Consider the following 17,861-nt stretch of genomic DNA (forward strand, 5'->3'; position numbering starts at 1 on the left):
TTTCTCTAAAATGGAGGCCGCTTCTCGAGCGAGGTTAAGCTCTGATTGCGTCTCTCGAGTCGGTGTAATTGTAGGAACGCTCTGGATCACACAAGGCCAGCGCAACCACACTTTGCTCTGCTATACTCGCGGTGGCTGCTCTGACCGAGGCAGAGGACCGAAGCACCCCCCGCCCGTCTACAACCGAAAGCGCGAACACTCTCCTGTTCCCGTACTGCTCCGCATCGAAAAAGACCGCGGAGTATCTGTCATCCCTAACTTTCTTCAATATGGCTCGTGCACGGGCTTTACGTCTACCCTCGCTATGCTGCGGATGTACGTTCCGCGGGAAGGGCCTCACCAGGTATGTCGCCCTCGTTTCTCGTGTCAATGGTATACGCCGGTCCTCCATTGTCCTAGGAGCCATGCCAACCTCGTCGAGAATTCGCCTGCCAGCTTGGGTCGACGATAGCCTAACCACCTGGGCAGTGACCTGTGCCTCTATGATCTCGTCTATGCTATTGTTCATACCGAGTTGATCTAGCCTGTCGGAGCTCGTGGCAATAGGCAAGCCTAGCACTTTCTTGATGCTCTTGCGCATGAGTGTATTTAATTTGATCTTTTCTGTTTTTGTCCACACTAGAGTTGACGCCACATAGTTAATATGGCTCATGAGGAACGTGTTGAACATCTGAAGGAGGTTGTCTTCACCTAACCCCTTCTTAAGGTTGGACACCCTAAAAATTAGCCGCAACATATTTTCTGTTTTAGCTATAACGTGGGCAATTGTTCTGGCATTACAGCCCCTCGCGTCTATGAGCAGGCCTAGGATCTTAACTGAGTCGACTCTGGGAATTTTCTGCCCATTATTCGCGTATACTGCCACGGGTAGCTGGTTGAGGGGGGTCAGACCCCGAACCCCTTGCCTTGCGGGTCTGTAAAGCAACAGCTACGATTTACTCGTAGACAGCTTGAGACCCGTGTCCGCGAGGTAAGCCTCCGTCTCGTCCAAGGCCGCTTGTAGAGCTTGCTCCATTTCAGCGAGGGAGCCCCCTGGGCACCAGATCGTGATGTCATCTGCGTAAAGTGCGTGACCTATGCCCTGGAGGCCGCCCAGCCTATCTGATATTTATATATTATTATTATTATTTTTTCTAGCAAAGTTTGTCTTGCCTCGTTCCCTGCAGGCACTTTGTTGTAGGAGAGACGTTATTCCCTTTCATACTTCTATCTATCTATCTATCTATCTATCTATCTATCTATCTATCTATCTATCTATCTATCTATCTATCTATCTATCTATCTATCTATCTATCTATCTATCTATCTATCTATCTATCTATCTATCTATCTATCTATCTATCTATCGTAGGCCATCGGAAGAGAACAGCAGTTTACGATTGGTAGCGAGGCGCTGGAAGTGGTAAGGGAATACATCTACTTAGGACAGGTGGTGACCGCGGATCCGGATCATGAGACTGAAGTAATCAGAAGACTAAGAATTGGCTGGGGTGCGTTTGGCAAGCATTCGCAGATCATGAACAGCAGGTTGCCATTATCCCTCAAGAGAAAAGTGTATAACAGCTGTGTCTTACCAGTACTCACGTACGGGACAAAAACCTGGAGGCTTACGAAAAGGGTTCTACTTAAATTGAGGACGACGCAACGAGCTATGGAAAGAAGAATGATAAGTGTAACGTTAAGGGATAAGAAAAGAGCAGATTGGATAAGGGAACAAACGCGAGCTAATGACATCTTAGTTGAAATCAAGAAAAAGAGATCGGCATGGGCAGGGCACGTAACAGAGAGGGAAGATAACCGATGGTCATTAAGGGTTACGGCCTGGATTCCAAGGAAAGGGAAGCGTAGCAGGTGGCGGCAGAAAGTTAGGTGGGCGGATGAGATCAAGAAATTTGCAGGGACATCATGGCCATAATTAGTACATAACCTGGGTATTTGGAGAAACATGGGAGAGGCCTTTGCCTTGCTGTGGGCGTAACCAGGCTGATGATGATGAAGATGATCTGTCCATCTATCTATCTATCTATCTATCTATCTATCTATCTATCTATCTATCTATCTATCTATCTATCTATCTATCTATCTATCTATCTATCTATCTATCTATCTATCTATCTATCTATCTATCTATCTATCTATCTATCTATGTGGCCTCTTACGATGACTCAGTGGCCCTAGTTTTCTATTACCTTGCTTCACTTGGTGTGTGCTCGTGATGCCATCATGGTCATTTCATAGTCGTGATTTCAGCTTTCGCATCTAGATCACGTCACGTAGCCGTGGTCACGCCTTCTACGTCAACCTAGTGAGCCAAGATGTCTAATGGCTTCGACTTCTAGATATATGCTTCTGGTACGGATGCCGTCACGGTCGTTTCACCGTCGTAATTTCAGCTTTGTTACCTGAAACTCGTCATACCGTTGTCATCACGCCATCGTCGTCAGACCATCATCTTCATGCAGTACTCGTGATAGAGTCGTCGTTGCGCTATTGTGATCAAAGGTTCGTCGTCATCCGATTGTCCTTATACCTTTGTCATGACATTGTCGTTATTGCGTCGTCGCATACATTCATCTTCATTCATTCGTTGTCATACCATGGTCATGATACAATCATGGTCGATGTATCCTAGTCATTAGATTTCATCATTTAACCTGCGTAAACCCGTTGTCGTCATGATGCCGTTGTCATACCATTGTCACCTTGCCATAGTCCTCACACTGTGGTTTTACCATCGTCATCACATCAGTATCGTAATACCATTGTCGTCATTCCGTCGTCGCACGTCGTTCGATCAATACCAATCCGTCTGCGCCATTCCATCCTAATTGAGTCATCGTCATACAGTTATGATTACTCTGTCACTGGTTATACCATCGTACTCGCGGCATCATCGTCAAACAGTCGGCATCATGAACTTTTGTCTTACCAGCATCATCATGAAGTCGTGGTCGCGAAATCGCAGTCACTCCAGCTTCGTCATTCGATTCTCGTCATGCCGTCATTGCGAAGACATTATGGTCACGCAGGCGCCTTGATACAGCCGTTGTCATGCCACGCTTCTCATACGCTCGTCATCACCTGATTGTCCTCATCCTCTTGCCATGACATTGTCGTGATGACGTCGTCATCATGCAGTCGTTGTGATGCTTACGTTGTTATACCAGAGTCATAATGTCGTCTTGATCCTTCCATATTCGTTATTCTAACTTCTACATCACACTCTCCTCATGTCACGCCATCTTCAACATACAGTCATCGTTGTGTCATAGTCATGTCTTCAACGCAGCGCTGTCGTGTGACCATCGTCATCAATATGCGTGGCAGTTTGGGCGAGTTGGTATGTCATGACTGTTTTCGGCTTGTAGCGCAGCTCAGAAAGAGCAAAAAAAGGAAGGAGGTAGGGGTAATCAAAGGGAACGGAAAACAGAGTGAGCGCGGCGCGTGAGCAGTCACTCTGTTTTCCGTTCCATTTGATTACCCCTACCTCCTTCCTTTTTTTTGCTCTTTCTGAGCTGCGATAGAAGCCTAAAACAGTCATCGTCATCGGTTCAGCAACTTCAGCCTAATTTAGTCATCTTCTCGTCGTCATGCCACCTTCTTCCATCCGTCAAAGAGATTCTTTGGTGCTCCCTTCACGGAATCGTGATTATGACACCGTTGTCATCGTCGTTATTGTGTCGTCGTCATGCCTTCATTGTCATTCGAGCTTAATCATCCAGTTATCGTCATACAGTCGTTGCCATATAATTGCCCCCACGTCAGCGTCGTCACACTTTGTGGTATAACCACAAGTGTGACGATGGTGGTATAACCACCATCGTGTTCACTTAAGAATGGCCACTTCATTTAGTTACATCATGCAGTTATAGCGGCAGTTACATCGTGCAGTTATAGTTCATAGCGGCTTTGTCTGTTCTATCGACGTCATTCCTTCTTCGTCATTCGATAGTCATCAGTGCCTGGCGTCATATACTCGTCGTCGTGCCGCAATGTTAATCGGCGAGCTTGGCAAGCGAGTGCTAGAGCAACAACGGATGATACACAGGATGTCACATAGAGCCAAACCAATGGAAGTCTCATGATGACTACAGAAGATAAATAAAGTTGACTTCATCAATGCGGTTTGTTGCTACATTGCTCTGTGGGTAATCGCATTACCATCGAGTCATCGGGAGATGCGTTCCGCCGGAATATTTTTGACTGGACACTCTTCGGCGTCACTTCCATTTGATTGATATTGCAATTTTATGAACGTTCTAGGCGTATTTCTGCCGTCGCCGTCATCTTCGCTGCGAGGCTCCGTAAAAAGTCCAAGCGCGACAAAATCGTCACGGCGCACCTTATGCTGTATGTGCGGGTGAAAGCTTGCAAGCGTGAGCCGGCGATTGCGACTCAATCTCACGCAGGAGAGGGAGGAAAATGGGCAGGAAGTGCGCTGTCTTACGTAGCGCACAAGACTCCGGCGAAAGGTGGGCAGGGAGGAGGGGAGGGGGGGAGGCTTCTACTTTATGTCGCCCGGTCAGCCTTGCGCGCCCGCCCGTGCCGCTGCATCTGGAAAGCCTTTTGCGATGCGGACAGGGTCCGCCGTGCGCTCTGTTTTCGCTCTGCCGCGGTTGTTCCTATATAGGACCACGTGGGCGCTGTGTAAATGAGCAGATCAGGAAACACCAAAGAAATGTTGAGCAACACGAACACGCTAAAAATTTACCTTAGGGTATGAGAAACTCCCCCTCGCGCTCTTGTAAGCTATGCTTTTCTGACGCGTGGATTCTGGCCATAGTAAAAGATACGAAAGCTAGGGAAATTAACGAAGCGTTTCATATCAGTAAGAAAGGTAGCGTTCGTGTTAGTGAAACGTCAATATCATTTTAAATGTGAGAGAAAAAGCTTGTTGAACGTTCCTTGTCTTACCGCAGTTGATGCTTGAATAGGTTTGTTGCGCAGGCGCTGACTGAAATGTATATATACATGAATCTTCTGCAAACATAAAGCAACCTTGAATGGTGCTCTTTCTCGTTGTCTTTCCTTGTGGGCTGTGTTTTTTGTCGCCTTAAAATAGTTATAATGAATCGATAAGGGACTTTCCCAACAAGAAGTTTTCTTACGATTTATTTATTTATTAACTTATTTATTTATTTATTATACATACTTTCAAGGCCCTAAGGCACTACAGGAAGGATTGGAACATAATAAAGCAATGTAATATGCAGACAGTGGTATGTAGACAACGTTAAGCGATAGCGTGGTATACTGCTGTTTGAATGAAGATATATTTGTGATCTGAATGATAGAAGCAGGAAGGCGGTACCAGTCGACACTTGTGCGGAGTAAAAAAAGAATCATGATACTTGTTCGTTCGGGAGGATGGGACGGCAACTTTATATCTGTGGTCAGAACGGGATGAAACGTAGAAAGGTGGGGTGATAAGTTGATTCTTGAGCACGTGGTTAGAGTGATAACCCTCGTGGAATAGGCAAAGACGAGCACATTTGAGGCCTAATGAAAGATCTGGCAGATTCAGGGTTTTTTTTTCATACATGTGACACCGGAATGGCGGGAATAGTTAGATAAAATAAAACGAGCTGCTCAATTTTGAATTGCTTCAAGCTTTATGGTTAGCGATGCTTGATTGTTATTCCAAATGGCAGACTCTTGTTCAAATTTTGAGCGAACTAGGGTTTTGTAGAGCGTCAATTTTACCGGAGTAGGAACGGTAGAAAAGTTACGACGAAGATATCCTAACATGCGATTAGCATTAGCAGTAATATGTCATTATTATGCATATTCCATGAATGATCATTAGTTATGTGAAGTCCAAGATATTTGTGAGCGTTAACGGACACTAATGAAGTGTCATTCAGTACATATCGGCACTCATTGCTATTGCTGGCCGCACGTGATATGCACATTAATTTACACTTGCTAGCGTTCAGTTTCATTAGCCATTTCTTAGATCAAAGTGATACACTGTCAAGATCTCCTTGCAGTTTATCTGAATCATCAGGATAAGTGATCTTTCGGTGTATTACGCAATCGCCTGCGAACAGATTAGTTGACGATGACATTACACAGTTAGGGAGATCTATTTATTTATTTATTTATTCAAAATACCCCCAAAGGCCCTCATTACGAGGGTATTACATGGGCGGGGGGGGGGGTCAATCACAAGCACTGGTTGTAGTTTGTACATACTAAAAACAAGAGAGGTTAACAGAAGTAATAATACAGTGAAACATAGTTAATATACAAGATAATTAGGTCACAATCATTACAGAGAAAACATTAGTACATATTAGGAGAACATAAGGCAACTGCACTAAAAAAAACACCAACAAATATCGAAACACACTGTAAAAGTCCCAAAAAAAGAATAATAATACGATTAGTCGACAAGTCGTGAGCGAATTAAATGTTGAAACTTAGTCAAGTCTGGTTCCGTGGCAATGACTGATGGTAAGGTGTTCCATTCAGTTATTGTGCGTGGTAAGAACGAAGATACATAATGGGATGACTGGCAGTTAATGCGTTTGACTTTGTATGGATGGTCACGGCGTGGAAAAATAACTGTTGGTGACTGGAAGAAATCATCGTCAAGCGATGGATGGTGATAAAGCTTATGGAAAAGTGTTAGGCGAGACATTTTACGGCGAAGTGCTAAGTTGTCCAAGTCAGCTTTATTCTTTAACGCGGTGACGCTGGTGTAACGTGAATAATCTGAAAATATAAATCGCGCAGCACGGTTCTGCAAGGCTTCGATGTTACTTATGATATACGTTTGTTCGGGATCCCAGATGGCAGACGCGTATTCTAGTTTAGGACGGATTAATGTTGTGTACACTCTAAAAATTTTAACACCCTTAAGGGTGTAAATGGCTTGTCCCATGGGTGACACCCTTTTGGGTGTATTGCTACACCCCAAGCAAAGGGTGCACATTAACACCCCACAAAAGAAGGGGTGTTAATATGACGTCACCTCACCTATGGGTGTAAAGCAAACAACACCCTTTCTATATGGGGTGTAACACAGACAACCACCCTTTCAATATGGGTGTAGCATGTGACAACACCCTTCCAAAAGGGTGTTATCCCTGCAAGTATTTTAGCGTTCACTACAGCCATGTAGTTAATGGGCAGACTAGCTGTTGTGAATGCTGCCTAGCCTTAGCTATGGTACTACCTTGTTCAGTATGAGCCAGAATCTGTGAGGCGTCGTCATATTGCGCTTCTGGTCCGTCATGTGGTAGCATAACGTGCGGCCCTTTCAGGAAAACAATTTAAGGTTTCGCCATTGCAGCAAGGCACACACGCCATGCTTTCGTAATCGTCCTCTGCAGTGATAGTACACTGCCGGCAGGATGCAGAGCGCAATAACAATGCGCGCTGCACTAAGGACACAGGATCTCCCGCACCTTGGTGCACCAGTACTTATAACTCCGTGGAAACAGCACACAGCCAAAAGCATAGTTACATGCATTTCAGAAATGATTAAAAACCTCCTTTTCTTGGTCAAAAATTTTCGCAACACCAGCTCGACCAGGAGGGAAAGACACCACAGCTCGCTGCTGTAGCTCATATTGAATGCAATAGAGCGCAAGCAATGCATGTATTGGCGACGGTAACAAGTGCAGTACTACAGAAGCATACGTTTGCCTGTCAAGCAGTTTTTTGCCGTTTTAAGCACATATTTTATACCTCTATTCATCAAAGTTGTCATTTATCTCCACGGGATGCTTCTACTAGTACCTTCACATATATGACTTAAAGGTAGCACTGAAAGCCCAAGAACAAAGTGCTTCCACGTCGAATAATCTTTCAGCATTTACGAACAAAACAGCATGTGTAGCTGTGCATGCTGTTCAATATGTAAGCATGCACTGTTTTCTGAAATATACGTATGCTCCATTTACTGACAGTGACCTGCTTATACCCAATAACTTAGTGTATTTTTCACCATGTGCTTGCATTGAATATTCTACAGGCATTGTAAGTTAAGCTACCAGAATAACAATCAGCTATATCTAAGGTTACCTAATTGAACAAAATCATTGTAAAATTTGTGACGAAATGTCAGAAATATTTATTTCATTCAAGAGAAATGGTTACATAATAATGTTTGCACATTTTAAAAGTAAAAAGGAAGATGAGTAAAACCATACCAATACAAAGACATAAGCACCGAATAATGGCACAGGCTTGCTCAATTAAATTTTAAGCAGAACAGTTTTTTTAAATAACCTCACTATGAACTATCACATGTTTTCATTTGAAAAGCACTGCATCTTATTATAAAGCACAAAAATAACCGGTCACATAAGTAAGAACAAGTCTGAGTGTGTCTTTAACACAAGGATAAAAAGTTGGGCAAGTTGGTACAGTAACCTGATCTTGGATTGTAGCGCGAAGTGACACGGACACAGACTAGAAGCAGACAGGATGAGCGCTAACTCTCAACTAAATTTTTATTGAAACGAAATATATATATATATATATATATATATATATATATATATATATATATATATATATATATATATATATATATATATATATGTGTGTGTGTGTGTGTGTGTGTGTGTGTGACTGCAAAAAACCGCAGCACATGTAAATGAATATTGAACACATTGTAGTAACATGAAGACGACAAACAAAAGCTATCAGCCATCAGCTGCGTGGCAAATCTGAGCGCGAGCTATTCTCTTATCAAGTATACCTGTAGGCATTGCGACCAATGTGCTCCCAAGATGTATGAGGCATTAGTCATTGCAGAGTTGTAAGGACATGACAATCCTAGGATGATTGTGGTCTTGAGGCTTTTTTCCCCACTTTCCATCTTTTGAAACATGTATACTTTAGTCTTGACAACAAAAATGCTACAACTGGCGTGTGATAAGTTTTGCATCTTATTTCCTAGCAGCTCACTGAAAAGAGCCACGATGACAAGTTTAAATGCTGTTACCTCATCAGACATTCAAATTTCTTAAACACAAACAAAACCAGATAGGCATTAGAGTGAGCATCACTTAAATACATTACACTGGTTTAAAGTTATTGCACCACTTTGGGCCAGGTAAAAACGTTAGAAACATCAAAGATGTTAAGATTCTACGGCCAACCATGAAAACTAAATAAAAAAAAATCATTAAGCTGTCTTAAACGCGTACAGGAGCTTTACAACTGGCCATCTTGGTGATGGACACACAGACAGATGAGCAGCCATTCCACTGAGACGAGAATGTTGAGGGCTTCGCATGGAAGTCTGTGAGACACTGCAGAGTAGTTCTTGGTCCACATGAAGGAGGTTGCTTGCATACACGTCTGGGCCACCATACTGAATGCAGTGTTACCGGAACCTTTTCCCCCTGCATTGTGGTAAAAAAGCATGGTTAAGTTTATACGATATTTAATATGCAAAAAAAGAGGTGAGGCATGCAGACAGGACACGAGAGTAGAGAAGTGAACACGAACGCGAAAAACATGAAAATTTTCATTAAATTGTTTTATTAGATAAAATTTTTATACTGTAAGTCATTCATTATGAGGGTTCATAACCGCAACACATTTATTATATAAGCAGGTAGAATTATCAGCTTGGTCAGTTTGTACAAGCTCGTTTGAGGCAAGAAATCGAGTTTCACAAACACAACCTCAACATTCTTGATTGAAAAAAGAACACCTTAGATGACATGCAGTCCTGTGAGTGGGAATTGCACAGTTCAAGAAAAACAAATTAGAACTCACAGACCGATCCTGAAAAAGGAATAAGCACGTGCTACTGCAAAAAGGGAATTAATTGGTAGGTTTTAGTAGCACAAGGGCATCTTTGGCCAATGAGCGCCAAGTCTATATTGCAAAAGATAAAGTTAGTGCATCTTTACAAAGCAAATATATAAAGATGACTAATGCCTCTCTGCACTAGTTGCTTTGCTCTAGCGTGAAGTCATTTTAATGCATGCACACGTACGTACACATGCTACACCCAAGTGTAACAGCTGCAGAATTAAAATTGGGCAGCAACAAAGTCGCAACCTTTAACCATTGATCACAAGCTGTACTGGTGACTGGAGGTAGTACCAATATCGCCAATGACTAGTTGCACTCTTTCTGCCCGACGTTATGCTGCTCTTGTTGTCAAAGATGAGTTACAGTCGGCATTGAGGGAAAGCTGCCCTCAAGAGCAGCTCTTATTTTTGTGTTATTTCTAACCAGAGACCAATGAAGTAATATATTTTTAGAAAGAGAATGACACCGAAAATTGAGTACGTAAAACATTTGGTACATTTTCCGGAATTAACTTGGGGGTTAACAGCTAAAGCGGCAATCCAGACACTAGAACATGTTTTGACATGTTTGCTACCAGTGAATGCTGGAAAATATGTTGGCATTCTGTAGTTTTGTCCAACAATGCAAAAGGGATTCTTAATAACTGAGGAAATAAATGGAAAAGTATCATGAAGTATATTTTGTGAATGTAATGCAGAATCACTCAACTTCTGTTGCTATATAATCTCCACTTGATTAACCTGCACTTTCTGGACTAGTTCAGGAGGTACTGCTTTTCACTACTCATTCCACCAGTTCAACGTGGTAGCAACTGCACGTTGTGATTTGTTTTACTTAGTGCAGGCTATGTACATGGCGAGTTCACAGCATTCCCTGCACTCGGCCGAAAGGTAGTGCATGTTTACGCAGCAGGTGTGGTGCCGCTTCTGCACGAGCGAGGCGCAGAAATCAGAGCTTCATACAATAATTACTAGAGGGAACTCTGACGTTAGTGTCCACAGGAGATCAAACAAGAACGGCTGTACCAGCATGGAAATTATGGGAAGTACATGGATTTGCCTAAACTTCGTCTGTTTGGCTTCAAACGGCTTTGTGACTTTGTATTCTAGTCATTTTCAACAATATACTGTGTAATAAATAAATAAACATTAAAATCGTCCGACGACAGGATTCAAACACAGGAACTCTAGAACAGAAGTTTGATATTGAAACCATTAAGCGACGGAGGCATGTAACGACAAGCGGGTGCAACGCCCTGATGAATTTATCGCGGGCATACTAGTGCCTTGAGACGCTTGGTGCCCTTCGATTTGGCTACCTGGACAAGCTCAATCGTTGCAATTAATAGCAATTGTGCGTGTTGGCGGCGTCTTCTGCACTTCGAAGAGTATAGACTGCGCTTAAATTTACGACAATAAGATTTATATAGCGTATAATATACGAAGCCACAAGAACGTCTGAATTCACAAGCACGAATATCAGACAAATCCATGTGCTTCCCATCATTCCCATTGTGGTACGACTCCAGCACCAGAGTTGCCTCTAGTAATTACTGTAAGAAACTATGGCAGAAACAGGAGTCATAAACTAAGTTTTGCTGTCCCATAAATCTTACTGGTCATTAATTCCAAGTTTTAGTGCAGTCACATGTCTAGTAGGCAATTGTGGTATTTTGCATAAACATTGCCAAGCCAACTGCGATGAATATTCACTATGGTAAATTGTTTATGATCGAGTAGCATAGACTACTGAAGCAATCTCTGGAAGGCAAGTTAAGTAATTTTCTTATTAGCAGCCTTTAAACAGCATTCGAGCATATGACAATTGCACCTCAGATATGCAGATAATGTTTCCTTGACTCAGCAAGAAGCGATGCTTCATGTTCCACGAGGCTACTTCTATCAAAGCAGTATTGGTGCTCTCTAAAAACAATGCCAATGCAGATGATCCAAATATTTTTCAGGGGCAACAGTTATGCCTGAAATCATGCTAGATTAGTTTTTTTAAACACATGCTCAGACCATGTTAGAAGTGCTTCTTAAAGTCCTCCTATTTATTAGACTAGTCATATATCTGTACACAAAGGCTACTAATTAGGTCCCATGCTATATCATCATCTTAACAAAAACTTCAATTAGTAATACACATGCTGTGATAAGATTTGAGACCACATTGAGATGCTGAACAAGGTGAATTCATTATTTTTTAAATGAAGCTCCTGTTCTTCCAAACGAGAAGAAAGGATACTGAGGGTCAAAATTTTTCTGAATCACAGCTGGAAGATGCCAGGGTAGGCACGTGGAAACTTACTTGTAATTTTCTATTTAAATGTGCGAATGATAAAGGGAAAGGAAAATGGTAAAAAAAACAACCAGGCATGGGAGGAGAACGAACCTACAGCCTTTGCATTAGGCATGCGATGCACTAAGCACTGTACCACCGAGGCAGCATTCAACCGTCCACAATGGCCCCTCAGATTGTCGACGCTCGAACACGGCCGTAGTACCACAGTGGTTAGTATATCACATGCGTAATGTGAAGGTTATGGGTCCGTTCCCCAGCCACAGGTGGATATCTTTTAATCCACTTTCACTTACCTAGAATTTATCATTTCTATACTTCATATAAAAAACTTAAAACATGTTCCTGTATGCTTTCCTTGGCCTCATTATCTGCTGGCTTCTTCCAGTTCTGTTACTTCCAACACTTATACATATTCTAATCTGGTAAGTAAACAGTTTTGCATGATGCTGGAATGCAATATAAAACATTATTGCAGGGCCGTGTTATGTAGGATGCCTTACATTGCCCAGGCAAGGTGTATTAATGTCCATATGAAAAAAAAAACAATTCCCACTCTAGGCAGAAATGCTGTGTACTGCTGTGTGCAACAGGGTTTAACGAAAACAACTTGTTCAGAAATAAAGCCACCAAACAACGAGGAAATAGGAAAACTAGATGAAAATTTGTGCAGTTGCATGTTACAAAATTAGCACAGCAACAGATGAAGACATAATGAAGGAAGCACGAAGATGGTTTATTTTGGAAAACACGAGGCAATATACTTGAAAGATGCATATTAGCTTACACGTGGAGAAATATTGTTTATGTAGCAGCTAAACTACGCACAGGCCTAGAGCACACTGATACAAGGTGTCGAGCATGTAAATCTTATCATGCCCTTAAGTCAAAGAAACATGGCTGTTTCTCATGATTCGCTAGACATGGCTGGCTCACACAACTTAGCCACTTCTATATATGCCTTGTAATTACCAGGTGGTCTGTATGACATGCGCAAGCTTTAAATATGTATAAGTGCCACGTAGCTAGACAGCACCAAGGTAATGTCGTTTGCCATCGTTTTGAGGAAGTGAAACCAATTCTTGCATTTTTCGTAATTAGGTAATTAGTTATTAACAATTATTTAACTGATCAAATATTTTATTCAAAGCAAAAGTGTCAGTGCGAAAATTGTAGAGCATCCTGAAAAATTCCCAATCCAGCTTTCTACTGCTCAGTAGGTGCAACAAATTTTTTTTTTTCAAGCTTGAAAGAAGCCAGTGAACACATGCATGAAGTACCGTGCAGCTAACCGCTTGTGCACCTGAACACCATTTGGCTCTTCCTTTCATGCTTGAAAAAAACTTTTTGAAAAGAATATTTTAGGAATTGATTATTTATTATTGACTATGTATTAGGCAAAATGCATCAAATAGTGTGACTGCCACTTCCATTTTCGGCGACATGAATTGACTCCATTTGCATGTCCAAATCCAGCTATACATGGTGTGTGTTTTGAGCTGGTTCTGTAATTTAAACTGGTTTTGACTAATTGAAGCTTCACACCCTAATAATGGAATCAGCCTAAAAAGAAATTGGTACATAAACAGTCGCTGTCAGTACTGCATACTCCTTTAACTTAGTGCAAAGTGCTTGTGAGCCAAGAAGTCGGTAGTTCTAAGCAGTATTTCTCATTTTGACCTGGTGTTATAGCCCACTTACTATGATGCCATGCTGCTCAGTCATGCTGGTCCCAGCTTCAATCTAGGCCATGGCAGCTGCCCTCCAATTAGGGTAAAATGCAATAACGCTTATGCACTTAGATTCAGGTGTACATAAAAGAAGCCAGGTTCTCAAAACTTTAGGTTTCGAAATGTAAAAGCCCATAATTTTATTTTAAAATGTAAAGGTGCTTTATTAGGAGCAGGGGCATCATTTTGAGCTTTTACTGCACTGCCATGGCACCAAGAAGCTCCAAGTAAATAAAAACAATTTCTTAGACAATGTACATATCTTGCAAACATTTACAAACACTTCTCTGCATGCACCTCTGTTGCTGTTTTATTTAGATCCGTATGCCAAGGCGGGTTATGATGTTAGAACATGTTTCAAACTTTTTTTTACCGCTTTAAAGTTGTTGGTTATTTTGCATCTCACTGTGTGTCGAACGCACATTTCAGTGCATCAATTTCTTCAGAAAGTGCACTCCTCTTTATCTATTTGTGCATGCAAAAATGGTTCAGAACTGCTTTCTGAAGGTCTGTATAACAAGCAAAAAACAATTCTATGTAGGCTGCACAAAGAGAAAGGATTGGTTTGTAAATATGTTATTTAGTTCTTAAAAAAAGGAGGCAGCTGTCAGTGTTCTGTTCCAAAGTAAAAATTGCCCCTACCTGGCTCTGCTTCATTTTCCGATGTTGATGGTCCATTCGGGGGCACTCAACTGATAGGCTGAACTTTGGCGATGTCGGGTGTGCTGTCACCAGGCCCAAGGTCGATCGACATCCTCACCAAAAGTCGAGTCCAAACGCTATAAAAGAAATATCTAATCATTTTGCTGTCAGTTTTGTCATCTTGCGTGTTTCACACACTGCCGTCAGTGAAATATTTCGTCACTTGGATACTGAAAGAAATTCAAGCATTTTCTGGCAGCCAAGCTGATGATGATAATGTGTGGTAGTTTATGGCGCAAGGGCCAGGTTTGGCCAAAGAGCACCATGACAAGTGGTAATGTTGATGTATTATGGAAGATGTGACTTGGCTGTAAACTGGCCTAAAATTGTCGCTGTAAAGTGCGTAAAATCTACGTGCTATAAAATTATGGCGATGACTAATGACGAATAATATGAACATTAAAATCCATCGTGGAAGAATGATGCAAAATAGAAAATATATAGGATGGTAAAATTACTTGGAGCACTGCTGCCTCGCCAGAGCCCTTGAAACACAAGGGCCTAGAGGCATGTGCTATACGAAAGAGCTATCACAGCGGCATCCTCTGAAGAGAGGGCGGCAGCCAAGCTCAATACACAGTCAATGGAGAACATTAAAAAACAAATGCAGTTGTCACATTAGATTGATCAAGTACAGCAGAAATGGAAAATAAATCAGTGATACTGTGCCTGTTGGCTTTGAATGCAAGAAACGTAAAAACAGGAACTTGCAGCCACGCCACTTTGAATTTCCCGCGTTTGCTACACCTCACAAGTTTGGCATCGTCCGGTATTCGGGGATAGTACCCGCTTAAAAGCAAGATGAACGAGCGTCGGCATAAATTAACAGGATACTTAACCGGGCAATATTGGCGCATAAAACAACTCACGTAGCGAAGCTACTGTCAATTACCCGATGACGCATCTGCGGGTGGTGCGGTGTGGGCGAACAATTCAATAAGGAATGAGAGTTTCACTTGTTTCACGCCTACTAAGCTAAGACAGAATGTGAGTTTCTTACTAAACTATACTGGATATTTACGCTCCATATAAAACGCTGGAAATTTTGTTACGTCACATTGCATACATATAAGTGAGGAAATTGCTTTTAGTGTGTTCTGGCCAGAGGGCATGTAGCAGCAACCACTCTCATGCAACAAAAAGCATTAAACTGGTACTCGCGGCACGGAAAACAAACACATCCAGCGCCAACGTTACGCCTCTTCGAGTCAGAACTAAGCACGATCAAGCCAGTTTTCTAGCCTTCACAACGCCATGAACACGACCAACATCGAGCGAAACAACTCTCTGCGCTCGAAAATTATTACCGCTTCCATTTACATACCTATCGCAGCCACAAGCAAAAGTCGATGGGCTAGCTGTCCACAAGCCGCAGGTTAGACTGAAAGCAACACATTGCGGTAACGAAAAACAATTTCCACGCTGACTTAGCAGCCGCGGTGTGCTCTAAGTGCCAAAGTTCTCGTTTGCCGCTCGAAATTCACACCATGATGACGGGCACTGCATCTTTCACATGAAATATTTCACGCTTTGCTCCGGAGCTCAATAGGAGGGCGAAACGCATTTGCACGTACCTGAAATCCGCATGCCGGAAACCCGTCGACGCTTCCGAGAACGGGGCGCACAGCCATGCACCCGTACGGCGGCTTGACTTGGACGTGAGGCACTTCTATCAAACATTTCACATGCGACATGTTTCACACCGATTGCGCGAGCACCAGAAAATGACGCAGGCCGCATTGCGACGCCGAGCAGACGTGCAGCCACCGATGAGCTGTGTGCGCGGATTGCAGAGAACAAAACCATACGAAACGTTAGGCGCGAGAAGATGGCGGCTCTTGTTGCGGAGACGAAGCGAAGCAATGACGCGCGAATGAATGTTGCCAACTGTTGGTTCCTCGTTACGCCGGCGGTGGCGGCTTTAGTGGCGTGTGTTGCGGCTGTCTAATTTTGTATTTCTTTTCCCCAAACAGTATAGCTAAGATCAGTTCTTTGTTTGAATTTTAGCTGTGTCGTTTGGCATTGTCTTTGTCTTTTTATGCTATTAGGCGGCCAATTATGGCCTCTCAAGTTCGCGCGCGCCAGCTTCGCGCGCAAATCTCAGAGGCCATAAGACAACTCGTTAGGAGATGCCGTTATGGTCGTTGTTAACGTTTCATCATCCTTTCTTCAACTGAGATAGAAAGGTAGTGTCCCTTTTCCCGGGGTTGGGAGGGGGTGATCAAGACGGCATCGCTCAGCGGGGGAGTAGGTTGGTGTTGGTTCTTATCGCGAAATTCGCGAACCCTGCAATTTTTTTTATAACGTAAGCATTTCTGTATTTCCCCAACAAGAAAAACCATCCGTCCGTCAGTCCGTACAGCACGATATCTTTCAACATAGAACCCGCAGCAGCGAGTGAATTCACCTTCGTGCTAGCTCTCGCTTCAACGCGACCGAAGCGGCGAGAACACTGCGCTCACGAAGCTTTCAACTTATGCCGCACTATGCGCTTTTCGCAGATCACTTTCAAGATAGGTGTCCGCGCGTCTGTTTTCAAAGCGAAGTAAACGGTGAGAACACAGCGCGTGAAGTTTTCAGCAATGGGAACACTCTGTCCACAATGCAGTTCGCTTTCAAGATACGGTTCGCGCGGCCGTGCCACAAGCAGCCGCCGCCGGAGAACGGTTGATAATGGTTCGTCGCGGATGCGGAGGGCTAAAGAGCGATAACGGCTCAAAACGAACGGAACGTCACCAGCGCGCCTGGCCCCGCCACCTGCAGTACTTCGCTTGCGCCGCCGGCCAGAGCAGCTCGTGTCGCCGCGGCGCTGTCGCTTATACTTGTCGGATCAAGTCTCAAAACATTGATAACGACATGGACTGCGTGTAGATGAGGAAGAGTCACAATGCTTACGCACACGTAGACAAATCCGAGAGGAGTTGCTGTGTGATTTTTTTACTGGAAATCTACAGTCAGCGGTGGAACCCAGAGTTGACAATGCCTGTAAGAGGGGTGCCAAGCTTTTTTTTTTGTGTGTGAGAGAGTCTTGCCCAGCTCCCAAAGATCTGCTCAAGATAAGACTTGCTGATGGCTGTATGTGTTTTTTTTTTATTGTCGCATGCCCTCGAACCGCCACGAATCCTACAGTGTAATGGCATTAGAGCAGTATTCACGTCCAAAGGGAAATGCAGCCGGTAATTGGGCTGCCTAAGGTTTGCAGCCCGGCGGCAGCTGCCCTCCCGTCCCCCGTTTCCGTTGACAAGTTAGGGGGAGGGGTCTAGAGCAATCTTACACCCCCCTCCCCACAGTGGCGTAACCAGAAAACTTTTTCGTGTAAGGGGGGGGGGTAGTCCCAATGGACCG

The 17,861-nt window shown here is 43.2% G+C and overlaps 1 protein-coding gene and 2 long non-coding RNA genes across 4 annotated transcripts in view; 1 reads left to right on the plus strand and 2 right to left on the minus strand.

Annotated features, from left to right (window-relative positions):
• Positions 1 to 17,861, minus strand: part of LOC135904273 (uncharacterized) — a 111,373-nt gene that overhangs the window by 88,631 nt on the left and 4,881 nt on the right. The window lies entirely within an intron of this gene.
• The window catches only part of LOC135904271 (monocarboxylate transporter 9-like), a 76,259-nt gene that overhangs the window by 34,591 nt on the left and 23,807 nt on the right, over positions 1 to 17,861 (plus strand). The gene's annotated exons all lie outside the window — the stretch shown is intronic.
• Positions 8,588 to 16,337, minus strand: LOC135904310 (uncharacterized). Its single transcript, XR_010565086.2, has 3 exons — positions 16,091 to 16,337; positions 14,457 to 14,593; positions 8,588 to 9,362 (listed from the first exon to the last, which is right to left on the minus strand). It is a non-coding gene; the product is annotated as an uncharacterized lncRNA (long non-coding RNA).

Source organism: Dermacentor albipictus, chromosome 2, assembly GCF_038994185.2.
Source record: "Dermacentor albipictus isolate Rhodes 1998 colony chromosome 2, USDA_Dalb.pri_finalv2, whole genome shotgun sequence".
Lineage (NCBI taxonomy): Eukaryota > Metazoa > Arthropoda > Arachnida > Ixodida > Ixodidae > Dermacentor > Dermacentor albipictus.